At 42.7% G+C, this 16,485-nt stretch overlaps 2 protein-coding genes across 4 annotated transcripts in view; both read left to right on the top strand.

Moving 5' to 3' along the window:
* The window catches only part of HEMK1 (HemK methyltransferase family member 1), a 149,952-nt gene that overhangs the window by 48,247 nt on the left and 85,220 nt on the right, over positions 1-16,485 (top strand). The window contains exon 12 of the transcript XR_773990.1: positions 4,745-4,821. The gene's annotated coding sequence lies outside the window, so the exon portion shown is untranslated. The remainder of the gene's footprint in view (positions 1-4,744; positions 4,822-16,485) is intronic.
* The window catches only part of MAPKAPK3 (mitogen-activated protein kinase-activated protein kinase 3), a 107,727-nt gene continuing 103,431 nt past the window's right edge, over positions 12,190-16,485 (top strand). For all 3 annotated transcript variants that reach the window (XR_773993.1, XR_773991.1, XM_010561570.1), the window contains exon 1: positions 12,190-12,389. The gene's annotated coding sequence lies outside the window, so the exon portion shown is untranslated. The remainder of the gene's footprint in view (positions 12,390-16,485) is intronic.

Here is a 16,485-nt window from a genome sequence, read left to right as displayed (position 1 = left end):
AGCTCTGCCATCATCCGTAAGGCGTTAGGAGCCTGGTGCTGCTTCTGCTTTGCAGAATTCCAACACCCGGTGGACTGGACCTTGCCACCTTCTCTGAAAGACAAGCCAGCTACAGGGGATTTATAAATACCCTTCCGTACAGCGGATGGGGAATGTGGCAAGATGGAACTCGGCACATCCCTGTGACTTGGTTCAGATTCAAGTGATGTCAGGCTGTTCTTGAAGTATGTCAGTTATAATCAGTACCATGGCATCATATCTTGTACCACTTTGTCTAGAAATATCTGAGGGGGAAAATCTTGGTCATTTTGGATGCAGAGGGCCTCCCATGCTCAGTTCAATCACTGCTTACAGTCTCATTGTAAGGATGCAGCAGATCAAAAGAAGGAGCAGATGGCATTAGAAGGTGGATTCATAAAATGAGGAAGAAGGCTGCAGGCAGTGGGGATTACCCCCATCTTTCCCTTTTCCTGGCTAGGTGTGGGCTTCTACAGTCTTTGTAATGCAGAGCTGAGAAGTATCATCCAACTACTGAAGTAGATGTAGTTTTTAATATCCACTTCTCTATCTAGGATTATGGACAATGACACTTCTTTTTAACATCTGAATGGAAGGGAGTCTGCATTCTGTGCTGTCTGCTGCCCAAAGGTTAGATTTAAATGTAGCTGAACAGTCAGGGAGGAGGACGAAGAGATGTTTGTGTGATGCTGAAGTCTCTGTTCAAGGCAGTAGTGCCAGACTCTGGAGAGGAAATCCGCTTGAGGAAGCTACTAACATGATGTAATGCTCTCAGAAAAACCTATACAAATCAGGAACTATACTAGCCTCAGTGTTGTGTTTTTCAGTCTGACTCCTCCGTGCTGCTGTTGACCAGGAGGAGCAATGCTAAACAGTCCCTGCAGGTGATGAGGCATTTGCCTTTCATTTCACTGGGTCAGGGTAAGGCATATCGTATCGAGACAGGACATCATCTAGTAAAAGTTAAGTTTAGCTGCAAATATCATGGCATATCACAGTGATATTTGTGTGAGGTGCTTCTCTTCTAACCTGTTACTATGAAGGTGTAGTGCTTCTTGTTTTAACCACTTTTCTGAAGTGCTTACACCTTCATCATGCTTGAGCCATTCACATTGACACCTATTGGAAGTATCTGAAATGCAGACTGACCTGTTACACAACCTTGGTCTACAACACACCTGTAATTTTCCACCTTAAATCCTAATACTGCTGGGAGGGGTTAATGGTAGTGTGACTCATGCCAAGTGACTCATGACCTGCCTGCCCAACTCTGATAAAAGCTCTGCAAAGAGGGTTCAGAGGATCACTTGCTCTGATCATACCAGCTCATGTGGGTGCTTGTCTCCAAACTCCTGTCTCTGCTGGCAGACATCTTATTTGAAGTTGACAGCTCACATCAAGCTCATGGGCTTTTCAGTGACTTTAGCAGAAGGATATCCAAGAGCTGTATTTATGTTGTAACCTATTGTGTCATAGGTTGAGGAACATCAAAAAGTTTGGGATTTTTTTTCATTCTCTTTGAAGTGACAACAAAAACAACGACCAGATATTTGAAAATACTCTGGTTCTTGAGCCTGTGTCTGTTGGGTTCTGCCATCACTCTGTGCCGAGCTTGGTGCATGTTGGGGATGGATGACCTCTGGGAAGTATTTAAGTGATTGGCTTGATAACTGGGGGATACCTGTGAAAAATGGCCTTTTTACCTGGCTGGTGAGGGCTGTGTTAAATGCTTGCCCTTCATGCAGGTGTTGCTCATGACCAGGCAGGTGTTAGGTGTAAGTCAGGAGTGTGTCTCCTGCAGAGAGCACGTGGAGCAGCTTGGGCAAGGTCTGGTTTGCAGTAGTGCTTCTTTACATCTCTCTGGCAGAGTAAAGGTGTCTCAAAGTAGGCATGAATTAATTTGTCATCTGTTTGACCTTCTTTCCTCACCGGTGGACTGGTAGAGAGGCACTGTGATGTAAGGATGAAGCAAATTGATCAGTTCTGGTCAGCATGATGGTGGTGATGAGGCTGCAACAGTGTGCTGACAAAATGGTGCTGTACTAACTTTGTGCTGATTTCTTCCAAATGCTAGCACTGTTTGTTCCCATGCAAGCAAGGAAGGAAGAAGTGGGGAACTGTGCTTAATATTCATTTTCAGTGTTGCAGTTAATGGCAGAGTTCTCTGAAAAGTGAATGTATTCCCTTTCCTAGTGTTCCCCCCTCTGTTAAACTAACCATAGGTGAAAGCATTGGCTTCCCAAGATAACTGTATCAGCACAAGGTCATTTTTGTTTTGTTTCACTGTTCCATGTGTATTAAAAGGAAACAAATCCAGCCTTACTTGTGTGCCTGAAAGATGAGGCTTAAATATAGTTCTCACTCCTTTCTTCAGAAAGGAGAGTCAGACCAACCCTGATAGCCTTTGAAAACTTAATTTGTAAAAATATGTAAACAAGAAAAGGTTTTATGTAGTTCTGCACAAGAAATGGAGAAATAACCATAGTCCTTAAAAATGCTGGGAGAGAAAATTATTTTTCACTGAATTGGAAACATTTAATTTGATTTAAAAGGCCATTCTTTAAGGCAAAGTTCTGATTTTTTTTTTTTTTACTTGAATTGATTCCATATTATTGCTAATTTGTGGTTTGAACAGCACATTATGCATTACACTTAACTAAGATGGTTATTGCAGCTTACATCACTCAGAGCTCTGCTTATCTGTATGTAATATCTGTACATCAGCTTGGTTCAGACTTGCAGCAGGCATTTATGTTTATTTGATAGCTGAGATCAACTCTTTATTCTTTGATCTAATAAGAGATATAGAAGAGAAAGGATAGCATATAAATTAATAATATCCTCAGTACAGCTTTTATATAACAAAAATTGTACAATGTACACAGTGATCCAGTTTATAGTGGAGCATGAAAATGGCCTGTGCCGAAAGCTTTCAGAAAGGAAAAGTATCCGTAAGAGAAAGTAAATGCTTACCAGGATTGTATGACAAAGTTACCAGTTTCACTTGTGTAGCAGTGGAATGACAATATAAACAGCCATTTCTTTTCTTTGAACAGTGTTGCTGGGTTTTAACAGATGAGTACGTTTTGTTTGGAAGGGTAGTCCCAGGTTTCAAGTAATATCTCAGAGATCAGTGTTAAAATGAGGACCTCTGAGCTGTTTATTTCCTGTCTCAGTTCAGATTAAATACTGTGGCCCCATAAACGTGGGCAGGCTCAATCTTGTGCTCTGTAAAGGAGCAGTGCTGGGAGTTAGTATCACTCACAAAAATGTTTATAGTCCTCATATGGTTTTATGGTGTTTGAGTTTTGTTACTTGAGGGATGCACCAAGATGTAAAACCAGAAGGACTTTACATCATGTTTATTTCCCGAGAAAGTGCCTCTGTGCTACAGGCTGCTATATATTCAGTGGTTTTGATGCCTGAAGGACACTAGTGAAAGTCTTCCCCACCAAGTGATCTGACTGTGGCCTGAGCCCCTCCTGTTTTTCGCTTCTGTACATACCAGCACCTGCTCTCCGTGCTATTTTCTCACCAGAGGCACCTGTAGATAAACCGTGGCTCTGTTTGAGCATTGGAGTCATGTTTACAGGGTGTGGATCAAACAGGGAAATAAGGAAAGGCAGGGCACCTGAGCAGTGAGGCTCACTGAACTGTCATAAAAATGGGGAAAACGCCTGTATTTTCTGAGGTCGATCAGCCTCCACAACGTAGACAGCAGAGACCCTCTGCTGGCTCGGGAAGCTGTGTCACGCACAAAGGCCTTTGTGGTGGCACTACCTGTACCCGCCGGTGAACCGCACGGCCTGCCTCGGTGTGCTGGTGCGCGGGGACCGCAGCTGGGAGCGGAGGAGTCCAGTCTTCACGCTGCCAAGTATGGTTTATCCTCTTAGGATGTCATCAGGCACAGCGGGGACAGAATGAAGGGGAAGGGGGGGGGGGGGGGATGGTTCCAGAAGCGTTGCAACTCCTTTTTCACAGCACACCAGCAGGTTCTCACCTTTGGGGTGGCAACAGTTCCTGGTTCCCGCTGAGTTCCTGCAAGGTTAGGAGCTGCTGCCTCGCCCAGAAACAAGTGTTTCATTTTTTCCGCTTCTTTGAGGAAGAAGCAAGAAAGGAGTGTGCTGAATTTCAAAATGGGGCAGTAGCTGTTGTCCGTATCATATAGCAAATTGCAGTTTAAGACCCCCCTACCTCCCAGTCCAGGGGGATTTATGAGCTCTAGAAAATGCAGAAGCAGGCAGTAAAGAAGGAGCTGCTGAAAATGGGCTCGGCTGCCATGGAGAAAGGAACAGAAAGAGGGTTAAAAAGATTTTTTGACTAACAGGCCAGGTAGATCAAGCCCTTTGCCTCTGATGCTTGAAGGGACAGCAGAATAAACTTGGTGGAGTCATAGAATACAAGCCTACAAACCTAAGTGCTGGATCCTCCAGCAAAGCAATCTGGGCACTGACGAATGTAAGTCAGATTCAGGTGGAATGTATCTTCCTGTCACCATTGACCATCGAAGAAGCTCCTGTTCTAAGAATTTCAGTTAGATGTCTACATTTAGCTGGGTGAATATAGGCAGCAAGGGCCTATACTAGTCTTGTGCTGAATTAGTTTTAAAAAAAAAAAAAAAAAGGAGGGGGGGGGAGTCTAATGTGTTGTTCAGTGAATCAGTTTTTCCTGGAAGAAGATATTCCCAAAGAGTGAGATTAACTATTTTTTGCTTTTTTAGAACCAGTTTCAATGGTGTGAATGGAGCCAAAGTGGTGCACAAGTCTGGGCAGAATCCTCTATCAGCTGTGAATTTCAGTCAAGGTAAGTCACTCCCCTGCTTTAAGATTGTTAGCTATCAGTGTCGTTCTTTATGCCCTGTGGTAACAGTGTAAAACCTGCAGTGCTGGGGTAGAGAGAATGACACTCTTTTTTGCCTTTTCTATTCTGATGGGCCCAGCAGGCCTAAGATAGCTTGGGTTACTAACCAAATGAAACACAGCCTTTGGGGTGAGCTCTGGCAGGTGGAAATTGCTGAGACTATTTCTAATGTGATGTATGGTGGGTACCCAGCCCCTGCCCTACATGCTGCCCTCTGAGTTGGGGCTTGCTGGAAGGGGACTCCTAGGAGTGCCTTAAAAATAAGGGAATGGCATGCAAGGAAAGAGGAGGGGGATGCCCAAGGCTCTTCTGTCCCCTTATGCTGTGTGCCAGAGGTATTGTCTTTGGCTATTGTCTCTTGCTTTGTTCTATGTCTGGTTTTATTTATAATGGGTTTAGTGAACACGCTTCCCTCAGAGTTTTTTTCCTGTCAATATTACAGTGAAGTAGAGATGTGGATAAAACACACACATTCCTTCCAAAGCACTATTTCTGTGCACAGGAGAATTCAAGGCAGCAGCAAAGCATCACAAAGCCCACAAGATACTGATACTATATTATAATATCAGTTGAACAGCATTGTTGGTTATGTTCGGTTGGCTGAGGATCCAGGAGTTAGCAACAAGTGGTAAAAGCCGATCTGACTGAAGGCTAGTTGTTTTTAAACAAAAATTTAAGAGCACTTACATGTGATTGGCTGGGACTTTTTGGCTGAAAAAAATAATTGATTTACATTTAATAAATCTGTTTCCCAGTTTCTCAAAAAGTTCTTAATTTTTGACAAATTCTGTGTGTATGTGTATACGTAAAAAATGAAAGCATAATGTTCATTTGAGGATGGAGTTTATATATTTAAGCTGTAATACCCATGGGTATCTGGTAAACAGTGATATAAATATGTCATGAACTTTTGCTCATGAGAAGAACTTTCCAAAGCAGCTGCAGCTCTCAAGACTGCAGAGCTCCATGTGAACAGAATGGATCGGAGTGTGACAAGCTGAAGAAATGGGCTTTTTGGCTTTGGCCTGACTTCTCAGGGTTGGTTAGTGAATGCTGCTTAAAGAATCTTCCTCCTCTTGGAAGTCAGTTAGCATTTCAAGTTAAAACTTATTTTCGTTAACAATGAGTAATTTTAAATGAAAAAAAGGATTGTAGCTGTCATGGCTGAAAGCTAAAAGTACAGCTAGAGCAGAAGTAAATAGTCACATATCCTAAAGGCTACGTGCTGTGGCTTAATAAGCTCCCACAAAACCCATCTTTTCTCATAAATGGCTTTTTCTTCCCTGACTTCTCATTCCTGAAAGCTTTGGTAAGTAGGAGGCTGTGCAGCACATCTCAAAGTTTATCAGACCCAGTTAGTCAGAAGAGAACAAGACAGGCTCCGGAAAGAAGGACAAAAGCTCTTCGGTTTCCTCAAAGAGGTTTCCCATTATGGCAAGCCTTCTCACGCTGCCTCCTCCTCTGAGTTCCCTCTGCATAGAAGGGAACCTAACAAAGCACTGAAACTAATTGCCTTTCTCCTGGATGAAGGGTCAGGTGCTGATCTAGAAAAACTGGTCCACAAATACTGCTTTTTACTCTGGGCAACAGCACAGAATTCCCTGATCGCTCTTAGTAGTGTTTAATTTGCGGAGACCTCTGTGGTCTGCAACTAAGTGTGGCAGGTGAGGGGAAAGGGAAGATGCCTTGTGATTTTGTGGTGAATCTGACCAGTGGCGAAAACAGCCCTTCATGTCTTATGGAGTGACAGCACTGCAAGTAAGGACGTATCACGGGTAATGTGTTGGCTGGCTAACCTGACCTAAGTGGTGGCTGCTTGCTAAAGCCAGGCTGTCATCAGAGTCTCGGAGATGAGAGGTGTTGGTTTTTCTAAGGTTTTGGGACAGACTTGTCTTGTCTCAGATGAGAGAGGTTAAATGAGACCCAGATGACATAAGCATTCCTCATGGTGTTTGTGTTGTGTGGGTGAATGTTTCCAATAGATAGGAACAGCTCTGAGTACTATTGTTTCTGTTCATATGTAGCTAGAAGAGCATACAGCTGTCTTGGTAGACACTGGTATTGCCACAGTTACCCAGCTCCAAGTCACTCTGCTGCAAAGTATTGAATATGGGACCATACACTGAAATTGCTCTGAAACTGAAGCTAGCATAAAATAAGAGCTGCTTGTTAAGCAGTGCGTGGTGGAGAGAACATGTGGCAACAGTTTCTCAGAACTCATATTGGCTTAAGTGGTATCAAAGAGGAATTCAGCCTGTGGTTGTAACCTGTGCCAAGGGTTCCCAGATTGGTGTTCCTCTAATGTATAGGCAGCAGCAGTAGCAACCCCAGGTATTAGTGACAGCCATCATTATCAGTACTGGAGTCAAGGGCAGATGATGAGACAGTGGCCGCTGGAAATGTGCTGTTTCATGTGTATAGGAAGGTGTGCCTCTAGTTTTCCTGTTTGCACCCTCCCGTCATATATTTTTCTAATCCTTAAGCTACCATATTCCTTCTCAGAGGGGCCCACCCTCCTTGTCCTGAGTCAAGACCCGCACTGCACTCTTTCATTTACCAAACCCCATCTCCACCAGCTTTAACTGTGCTCATGGAGATGTTTGCCCTGTGACCTGGGGTAGTTCCTCCTTCAGTGATTCCAGTACCACAGCTTAGGAACCACTGGCATATGTGTTCATAAACATATTGAGACAATCTCTTTACCTCTGCACTTTGGGAGAGTACTTCTTTCGCTGCAACAGGTAGATCCAGCTGAGAGATGTTTCTCTGTGGGTTTTACACAGAGCCCTTGAGATAAGATTAATTTAGGAGGCCAGTCCATTGCTGGGAAATACTAACCACTGAGTGCCAGAAATGCATCCCTTGTAAACTGCATTGTGTTAGTAATGAATTAAATGAATTGCTGACATATCAAAACAGTGCCGGTTTGGGTGAAGTATAATTTGTAAGTGGAAAAGACAGTGGTGAGTGAAACAAATCTGCAAAATAAATCAAGTCACGTTGCCCTTTCCTGATTTTCTGGGGCTGTTTTGTTCTTTAACAGCTTTATTAGGTGTATACAGGTGAGCTGACTCCAGCACAGAACTGAAATAAAAACAGTATATAGGCGCTAATGCTCTCTTGCAATGGTCATAACAGCTTTTTGAGTTTCCCTGTGTTCAGCCAATTTAAAGAAGATTGCAGTGAAGGCAACTTAAAATATCATCATAAAATACAGACAAGCAATTACATTTAGTAAAGCATGACAGAATTACAGAAAATAAGGCAGGAAAGTCCATCTCTCTTGTCCCAGGGCAAGACTAGATCTTTCCAGATAATCCCTATCAGATCTCTGACTTCTTACCAGCCTCTGCTGCATAGTCTCAAGGGCAGTTTGAGTGAAGAACCATGCATTGCAAAGCAGGCTCCTCAGAAGAACACCTGCAGCTTCAAAATGCCACAGGGTGAACATCTCGGGTGTTTTGTGGTAAGGTAAATCTTATTTACTCTTCATAAAGCTACTCGTGAGGTACTATGCTTGGTAGATCCTTGTTTCCAAAGGTAGAGTAGTACAATATTCTTCCCCGTTTTCTTTTTTTGTCCTTTTAAGGTTACCTTTGATAATGTAGGCAACTAAGCCAGGGAACAGTGATGCTCTAATAACTTGTGAGGCTAAATGACATCCAAAAAGAACCTGAAGATTTGAACTGAAGCACTGGTAGGAAGCTAATGGATGACTGCAGGGCATACGTACTGTAGGATGTACTTTGCATGTGAGTAAATGTGTACAGCATCCACAGAACATACCTGGGTGAACTATGTGTAGAGAGGACTGGATGCTTTATCTTCTGCTGTACTTAATACTATACTTAATGCAGGGAATTAAAATCCCAAAGGAAAGTCTTACCTCTTGGCATCCATGGTTTTGATAGTTTAGAGTCAGACTGCAGTGTCACTAAACATGGGTTTATTTCTCCACTTAGTTCTTTAGTAAAAAACTATTGACAACCAGACATATCAGGATGGTAGCAGATTTACTCAGTTTAGAACAGTTCTCCATTTGCATAGTATAGGATGGAGCTGAAGAGCTTTTAAAAGAAATGTGATTGTGTAGTATGTTAATCTGAGATAATTCTTTAGTGACTTTGTGCTGTTTCTGTACCTCAAATGTATCTATCATTGAAAAGATAAACTTTCAATTCTATTTGATGCTATATTATTGTGTGGATTGCCAGTGAGTGTAGTGTACCATTTGGAAACCACTTAAGGAAGCTAGAAGGTCATAAGGGAACCCTTGGCTGTTCACCCTGCTGGTAGGCTGCTCTCCATATCCAGGAGTAAACACCAGTTTGGCTTTCAAGAATTGTGGTTGAAGAGTTTTCCTGGGTTGTAGCAACACTTTCGCTTTACAAATGGGAAAAGCCCATTTACAAATGCAGCAGTTTATTCCGGTATTTGGTCTATTTGTATATGTCTCGCTTTTGCAGCCTGATTGCAGACCCAGCGTGTCAGAACTCATATGGACAAAGACCTGAGCAAGCTGGTCTAACCTGGAGGTTATCCCTGCTTTGAGCTAACTTGATGGACTAAATGAAACCCAGAGATCCCTTCCAACCTCAATTATATTATGACAGACATACTGAATTGCTCTGGTGCTGGTTGTAGCACTTGCTTCTTAGTGGCTGGTCATGTAGTGAGAAGGCTGAGAGCCTTTGTTTAGCTGCTGGCAACTGTCTTTTAAGTCTGACTCTTCTCCATGGTAGTTTTCAGCAAAGGGTGGATTCTGTGATCTTTGCTATATTCTTCAGGATCTGTCTTTTGGAATTCTTGTGCAAAAAATGATAAGATAGGAGAGAGGGGGCTGGGGAAAGCAGAAGAGTCAAAGGCCCAGCAGAAGACAAGCCTTCAAAAGAACTTCTTCCTCAATTCTACATAATGGATTTTTGTTTGTTTGTTTGTTTGTTTTACTTCCCTTTGAAGTCTTGGGCGCTGTCAGATGTGGGTAAGGATTTGGCTGGATGATAGCATTGATCCTGTTTGGCAATCTTGGGGGCAATTTTAAAGCTACCCTGATTTTTGTCATTAGTTCTGAACATACCGAGTACCTGGACTTCTAAGATCAAACCACTAATTTGTCCAGTGAGATTCCAAACCTAGGGTTTTTTTTCTACCTCTTTCTACTCTTCTCCAAGACAAGAAAATGCAGTTCTTCAAAGAAGAACTTTGAAGAATCATTTCATGGTCTGACCTAGGAATATTAGCAAGAGGTGTAGGCATATATCTTTTTGGATTGGGGCCAGAAGTGTTCCCACAGTGAGATTTGATGAAAAGCCCAGTTTCTTGGGCAGAAGGGTTGATGGGCCTGACTTCAGTCTGCTGGAGGTATCTTGTGCAGTTTGGGCTGGCCACTCAGAGGGGGTTTTTCTTTGGCTTTGCCCAGGATGGTTCAGTGAAGGTGCCAGGAGGGAGCAATTTGACCAAATACTTAATCAAATGCTGAAAGCAACAATTTCTTGTTGGGTGGCATGAGAGATCTGTGGTCCTAGAAGTTAAAAGCTTTTCAGTAAATGTAGTTGTTCATCTGACCCTTTTCCATTCTTATTTTTCTCTTCTGTGTTCCAGGTAGGAGGGTTCTGCCCCAAAAGAGAGAGCCAGTAAGATATTTCTACTCTTTTCACTGATGAGCTCTTCCCTTGCCTTTCCTTTTGTCCTCGCTGGAGTCCCCTAGGGGCAGTGGGGTCTCAATCCCCAGCTGCCAGCCTGCATCATGATCAGCACTATGCAGAATTCAGGCTCTTATGTTGTCCCTCTCTGCTATTTTCCAGCCGTGACATTTTTCTTCCCTTTCTTTCACACCCATTTTGGGAGCACTTTTTTAAGGTCTGACTCTAAGCCCAGCATCCAGTCAAAGCAGCGGGAGGATGCTCTGCATGCCAAGGAGAGCAGAAATGTTCTCACTTGGTGGTGGGGGTGGAGGTGCATGTTAGTCCCTGCTGTCACATTGACTCAGTGGCTGTTGTGCAACTGGAGTCCAAGAATCTGCATCCAGAGAAGATAAGTGCATGATGGTTACGCAAATCAGCAGGTGCAGCCTCTCAGAGTGGAAGGATTTATGTGCTGCGTGGCGTTCAAGAAATCATTGAATAGTGTTTTAACAGACCCAGCGCATCTGGGAGCAAAGGATTTCAGAGCTGGATTGGAAGTTGGTGGTATCTGCATGACTGTGACCTTGTTAAAGATAAATCTAAATGAAAAGAAGACTTTCCTGACTAATAGTGTAACATATAATTTACCCAAAGTTAAAAGACTTTTTGAGTTAAACTTGGGGAGTGTTTTATAGGGAAAAAAAATTAGAATTAGGTATTCTTTAAGAACAGTGCATTATATGGCAAAGAACTGTGATTCTGCCCTCGGGAAAGAGACATCTTTGTAAAAGCTGATCATTGTTCAGTGGTGAAGACAGCATTAGGAACAAAAAAGTAAAAGCAGTGGGGAAGGGGAGGGAGAGTGAGGCGCAGTTAATATAAATTAGAAATGAAGTGCAGAAAACTGTAAATGAAAAGGAAAATGTAAAATTATCCTTGGCTGCTATCTTCAAGGACGATAAAGAATTTAAACATTCTGCTTGAAACAGAAAAATAATTGTGTAAGGCCTCTTTGAAATGGAAATGGTGCAATTGTTAATGATGATGAAAATAAGTAGAAGCATTTAGTAAGTATTTCTGATCTGTGTTTGGATGACAGCAGAATAATACACTAGAGTCACAGAAGGATAATGAATTAATTTCTAAATTACTAGGCCTCAAGAAAAAGGTATTATAAACCACTGACTAGTAATAAGCATTTTAGAAAGTACATGTTCAGATAACTTGCAGGCAAGAGCCCCAGCAGAGGTGCTAAGAAGATAGGTGGTTTGCAGATGGCAATTTTTAATACTGGGGAAATCCAGGACACTGTATTTTTGGTTGGGGTTTCAATATGCCAAAAGGGAAACTAGATTAGTCAAGCAAAAAATCATGTGGGGAGTTTAGAGTGAAGGACTTCTTCCCCGGCTCCTTCTTTCTCTGTGGGTTTAGGGACAAGCCCTGGGGGACATATTCCCTTTGTGTACCTGCTGGATTTAAGGCCTCTCCTGACTTACAGGACAGAATGACACTTCAGCTTCTTTAGGAATAGGTCGTTCAGAGCCATTGAATCAAAAAAAAAAAAAAAGAAAAAAAAAGGCTCTGGGTCAAAAAAGGCCACAAAGTGCTGCTGGTTTGAGAGGGAAGTGAGCTGGCTGAGGTTCAAAGCCATCAAGCCACCAAAGCAATATCAATTTTGGATTAACTGTCAGTGGGAGGTAGTAGCATGCTGGTTATTCTTGGATATTCTGTCCACTGGTGAGTTAAGCTCCTGCTTACTTACAAATTAATTTCCTTTGCAAATGTTCTGAATGATGATGCAGATGCTGAAACAGTAATTCCTCTTTTGATGGGCTAGGAAGGGAGTGTGGAGTCTGTACAGCTTTGAGCCTCCCTGCTGAAGAAAAGGTTTGTTCGTTGTTGAGCTTTTGTGCTTGCCATCATGCTGTCCAGCTGCAGGGCTCTGATGCTCTGTAGAGAGCATGCCTGTGAGCTGAGGGAACTTTTCCACCTTTGCACCGGCTCCAAAAAAGGATGTATCAGATTAAATACAGGACGGTCTTTCTACGTGCTGGCTGTCTCCACTGGGGCACTAACAGGGGCTTGCCCACTATGGCCTGGATGAGATGTGAAAGCCCAGACTGCTCCTGCATAACAAATTGGAGCAGAAAAGTGTGAGATGTTGCCCAAGGAAGCTCTTCAAAGGTACAGGAACGACATGCCTGAGTGCCACGTACCAGCCAGTGCCTTTGAGCTCCTTGTTGCAAAAGCATGCAGTAAGGCAAAGCCTATTCCGAGGAACAGCATGCCTTTGAGGAGAAAAAGAAGGCAAGGCTAAGGGTGAAGCATTAAATTAGTTCACATGCTGATTCTGCTTTGAATTGTATGATAAAAGATATTTATTGTCTATATGTCTGCACAGTCCCCCACCTTTCAGCTTTGCGTCACGGCTGCTCACTTACCCTCCATTTCATCTGCTTGAATGTGTTCACCACAATGGCAGAGGTGCTAATTCCACTTCTATTTCCTTAATGTTGCCTTGATAGGAAGGTGACTTGGCTTTTCTTAAAATACTGGAGTGTGTTTCCCTGAATTGCATTTGACATGTATTTCTCAAATGTACTTATGTCTCCAGTGAGTGTTTTGTAATTTAAGAGTAAATGATTTCTTCGTGGTTTTCTTCTAGGAAATGCTAGTATCTGTAAATATCAGAGAGGCTTTTGTGTTGTTACATTAACTCAGAGGTTAGGGCAGTCAGTTTCTGCACTCTCACACTTTGCAATTTGTACCTGTTATTATTCATCACCATTCATTACAAATAAGATTCTCGGCCTAATCTTTTGTTCCTGCTATCAAGCTGGTATCTTTAATGGTGATGTGAAAGCACTATTAATTATTAGATGAATGGGAGGAATGGAACTAGAAGTGGAATTAAAAATTGAATTATTAATATTTATGGAAGCTTAATTATGCTACAATGTTTTGTAGACCTGCATTGAAAAAGATCTGCAGCATACAAGAAACACTTTCCCTGATACGGCTTTACATAATCACTTCTTAGTACCTGGAGCTTTGAGTGAGTGATTTTTAGATTCAGCTTCAGAGCTTTTCCACTGCAGGATGACGGCAGGGAGGCGAGCTACCCGGGCCCTTCCTTCTTTTCTGGCTTGCCTCAGGGTGAATCAAAGGCACAATGGCTGATTATAAGTTTATGCAATTGTTGTCTGGTTCCCATGTCTCTTCTTACTTTCTTACTTTCCGTGCTCTGTCCTCATGTTCTGCCTCCCACAGTAGCAGGGGTTGGGAATGCAGTATATGAAACCAGTGCAGGGGAACTCTTAATCTTTCTACCTCATTTGCCTTGATCCAGTAGAGATCCCATGTTATGCAGGAAAAATTTGCCAAGAGAAATCAGTAGCTTCTACATGTGGGAAGTAAATTCAATCCTAAAACTTCTTTGGCAAAAGCTGTTTGGAGGACGTTTCTACGGGCATACTCTGTGCATGACAGGCTGTTCCATCTGTTTGCACAACAGTTGCAGACAGTGTGAGCAGAAGAGATGGGGAGGTACAGCTGACCTCTTCAAGGGTATTGCCAAAGCTAGAAAATACAGCTCTGAAATACATTTTAAAAGACCTTCCTCTGACTTAGCTCTGCATCAATGTCTTTGCATGTCCTAGCTGGCACTGTGAGGCTTGTGGTGCTGATACTGTAGAAATACATAAAAATGAAGCTCCCTTTCATTCACTGTCAGCTGCAAGCTTTGACAGTTTCTGAAGCTTTTCAACACTTCTTAAACGTCTGACTATGTTTCTGCTTACAGAGTATTTTCTTTGTCTTATTCTTCTGGCAGTTTTTAGGTTAGAATGTGAAGAGGAGATTTTCCTAACAGTAATATGAAAACTGGTGACAGAAAAAAGATTTTTTTAAATGTAATTCTCCTATTTAGCCCCCCAATAAAAATTAGATGATTAAGAAGAAAAGGACACAAAATGGAGTCTTCTAGTTTATCTTGTAAGACCTATTAATAGTGAATTTGAACAAGTGCAGTGCTGCAGGCTCCTGCCTTCTTTCCTCAGTTTAAGTGCTGCTGCAGTATGATTGCTGCCTGTTTTATGCATTTTGCAGTTTGTACACTGGATTTGTCTTTCAGTCACTCCTTTCTATACCTGTTGCTGTTCACAGAAGCTGCTGACAGAAACAGATTAGCATTATTGCAGAGGTACCTCAGACTGTTGTTTCCTTCATCCATTAAGGATGGGGGACTGAGGACATTCTTATTATACAGCTAATTGCAGACCATAAGTCGTATCTGCTCAGTAATTCCTTGTACGTGGGCTGCGCACTCTGAAGAGTTTCATGCAATCCTTGGCCTGGGTCACTGTGAAGCCACATTTAATTTAAACAAGGGTACATTCAGCTGGCCAGAATGTATGTTTGGAGTTTAAACTCATGGTGGTTTCCTCCTGCCTCCATGGGGCTGATTACCACACATTCCTTTCTTTTAATTTCAGCCCTCTGCAGTTCTAGGAAAAGGTCCTTGATTAACTACTGAGAAATCAGTCTATTTGCGGGTCTAATTTTGTTGCTTCAATTACATTACTGTATGCTAAATATAGGAAGGCACCAAGCAAATCCCAGTTCCTGGACTGAACAGGGTGTTCAAGAGCACTATTCAAATTTAAATGGTGTGGCTTGGGCCTCTGTTTAATTCTAGCTAATGAACCAATTTCTCACAGAGTGTAAATCAGCACATCTACAATGATTTATAGGCAAGTAGCTGGGTCATCACAGTTTCACACAGCTAAAAATGAGCCTAGTGCCCAACTCTTTGCTTCCTGTTTCTAATTGAAGGTAGCAGAGATAAATGGTGTGTCATGCTGGTGGAGTTTAGAAGTCCCAGAGGGACAGCAGAGTGCTTCGATTTCTTAGCTGGTGTCTGAGAACCTAGAAATCAGCAAGTGGAAAATGTTCAACAACCTGTAAACTGGTCTCGTGGTTTGCTGCTGACTCTACATTGCTTTTTGTGCTACTCCCTGGGTGTTGGTTTTTTTTTTTTATAGCCCTGAAATCCATGAAAGATAACAATGAAGTGGTCTTGTCTTCTAAACATGTGCATATGGCCTTGGCATTGCAGGGAACTTGAGAGTCCTGTGTAACCATGCAGATTTACATTTTCCTTCTGTCCAGCAGGTGGGGAAAAAAACACCCAACAGACAGAAAACCACAGCATTTTAAGTGCATGGAACACTTGTAGTAGGTAAGAAACTGATTGCGCTGAAGACAGACGTCTTATCTGCTGAACAGCTACTGTCTATCTCAGGGAACAGCTTCTCCTGCAACGCCTCGGTGGCAGCACGCCATGGCCGTGTCCTGGGGTGACCAGTTGTTAGTCTGAGCTGCTGTGTGGCCCATTCATTCCAGGGCCCGTTGGCCAAGACGCCTGACAAGGGAGCCAGTTTGCTGGGTGCTCAGTTGAGGCCTACCGACACAGATGTCACAGGCTTGCTTTTATTTTTCTACAGGGCCAGACTTGAGTCCGTAAGAAAGTTGGTGCAAATTCTCATCCAGCTGCACTGCTGACTACAAGCTTTGCAGCAGGAATTCTCCCTCTGTTCACAGCTCAGTGCTGCTGCCTTGTATTTCATGGGCAGCTTGTGGGGAACCATGAAACAAACTCAGTCTGATTCCTGTTTTCCTTTTTTGTGTGCCTCGAGGCTATTCCTCACATTCCTCACAGCTGGTGACTGCTCTATTTCCCTGAATCTCATTCAGAGTGCTGTACCTACAAGCCAGATACTTGTCATCTCTAAAAGATGTTTGTTTCCACAGAAGAATACCAATGAGGTTACTGTCTGCTCCCTTCACAGTCAGCCAGGCTGGGAGAAGTCCAAATATCCAATCATTCCTTGGAATTCATATTGCATGAAGATAAAGCAGCCAAAAATAGTTTCCATGAGCTGGATGGTTCTATAGCTTTCTGTTTATCTAACAGGAAAATGTT

Source organism: Haliaeetus leucocephalus, unplaced genomic scaffold (genome assembly GCF_000737465.1).
Source record: "Haliaeetus leucocephalus isolate CR32 unplaced genomic scaffold, Haliaeetus_leucocephalus-4.0 Scaffold148, whole genome shotgun sequence".
In the NCBI taxonomy this organism is placed as follows: domain Eukaryota; kingdom Metazoa; phylum Chordata; class Aves; order Accipitriformes; family Accipitridae; genus Haliaeetus; species Haliaeetus leucocephalus.
The sequence above is the reverse complement of the archived record's forward strand: the minus strand, read 5'-3'. Positions and strand labels throughout refer to the sequence as shown.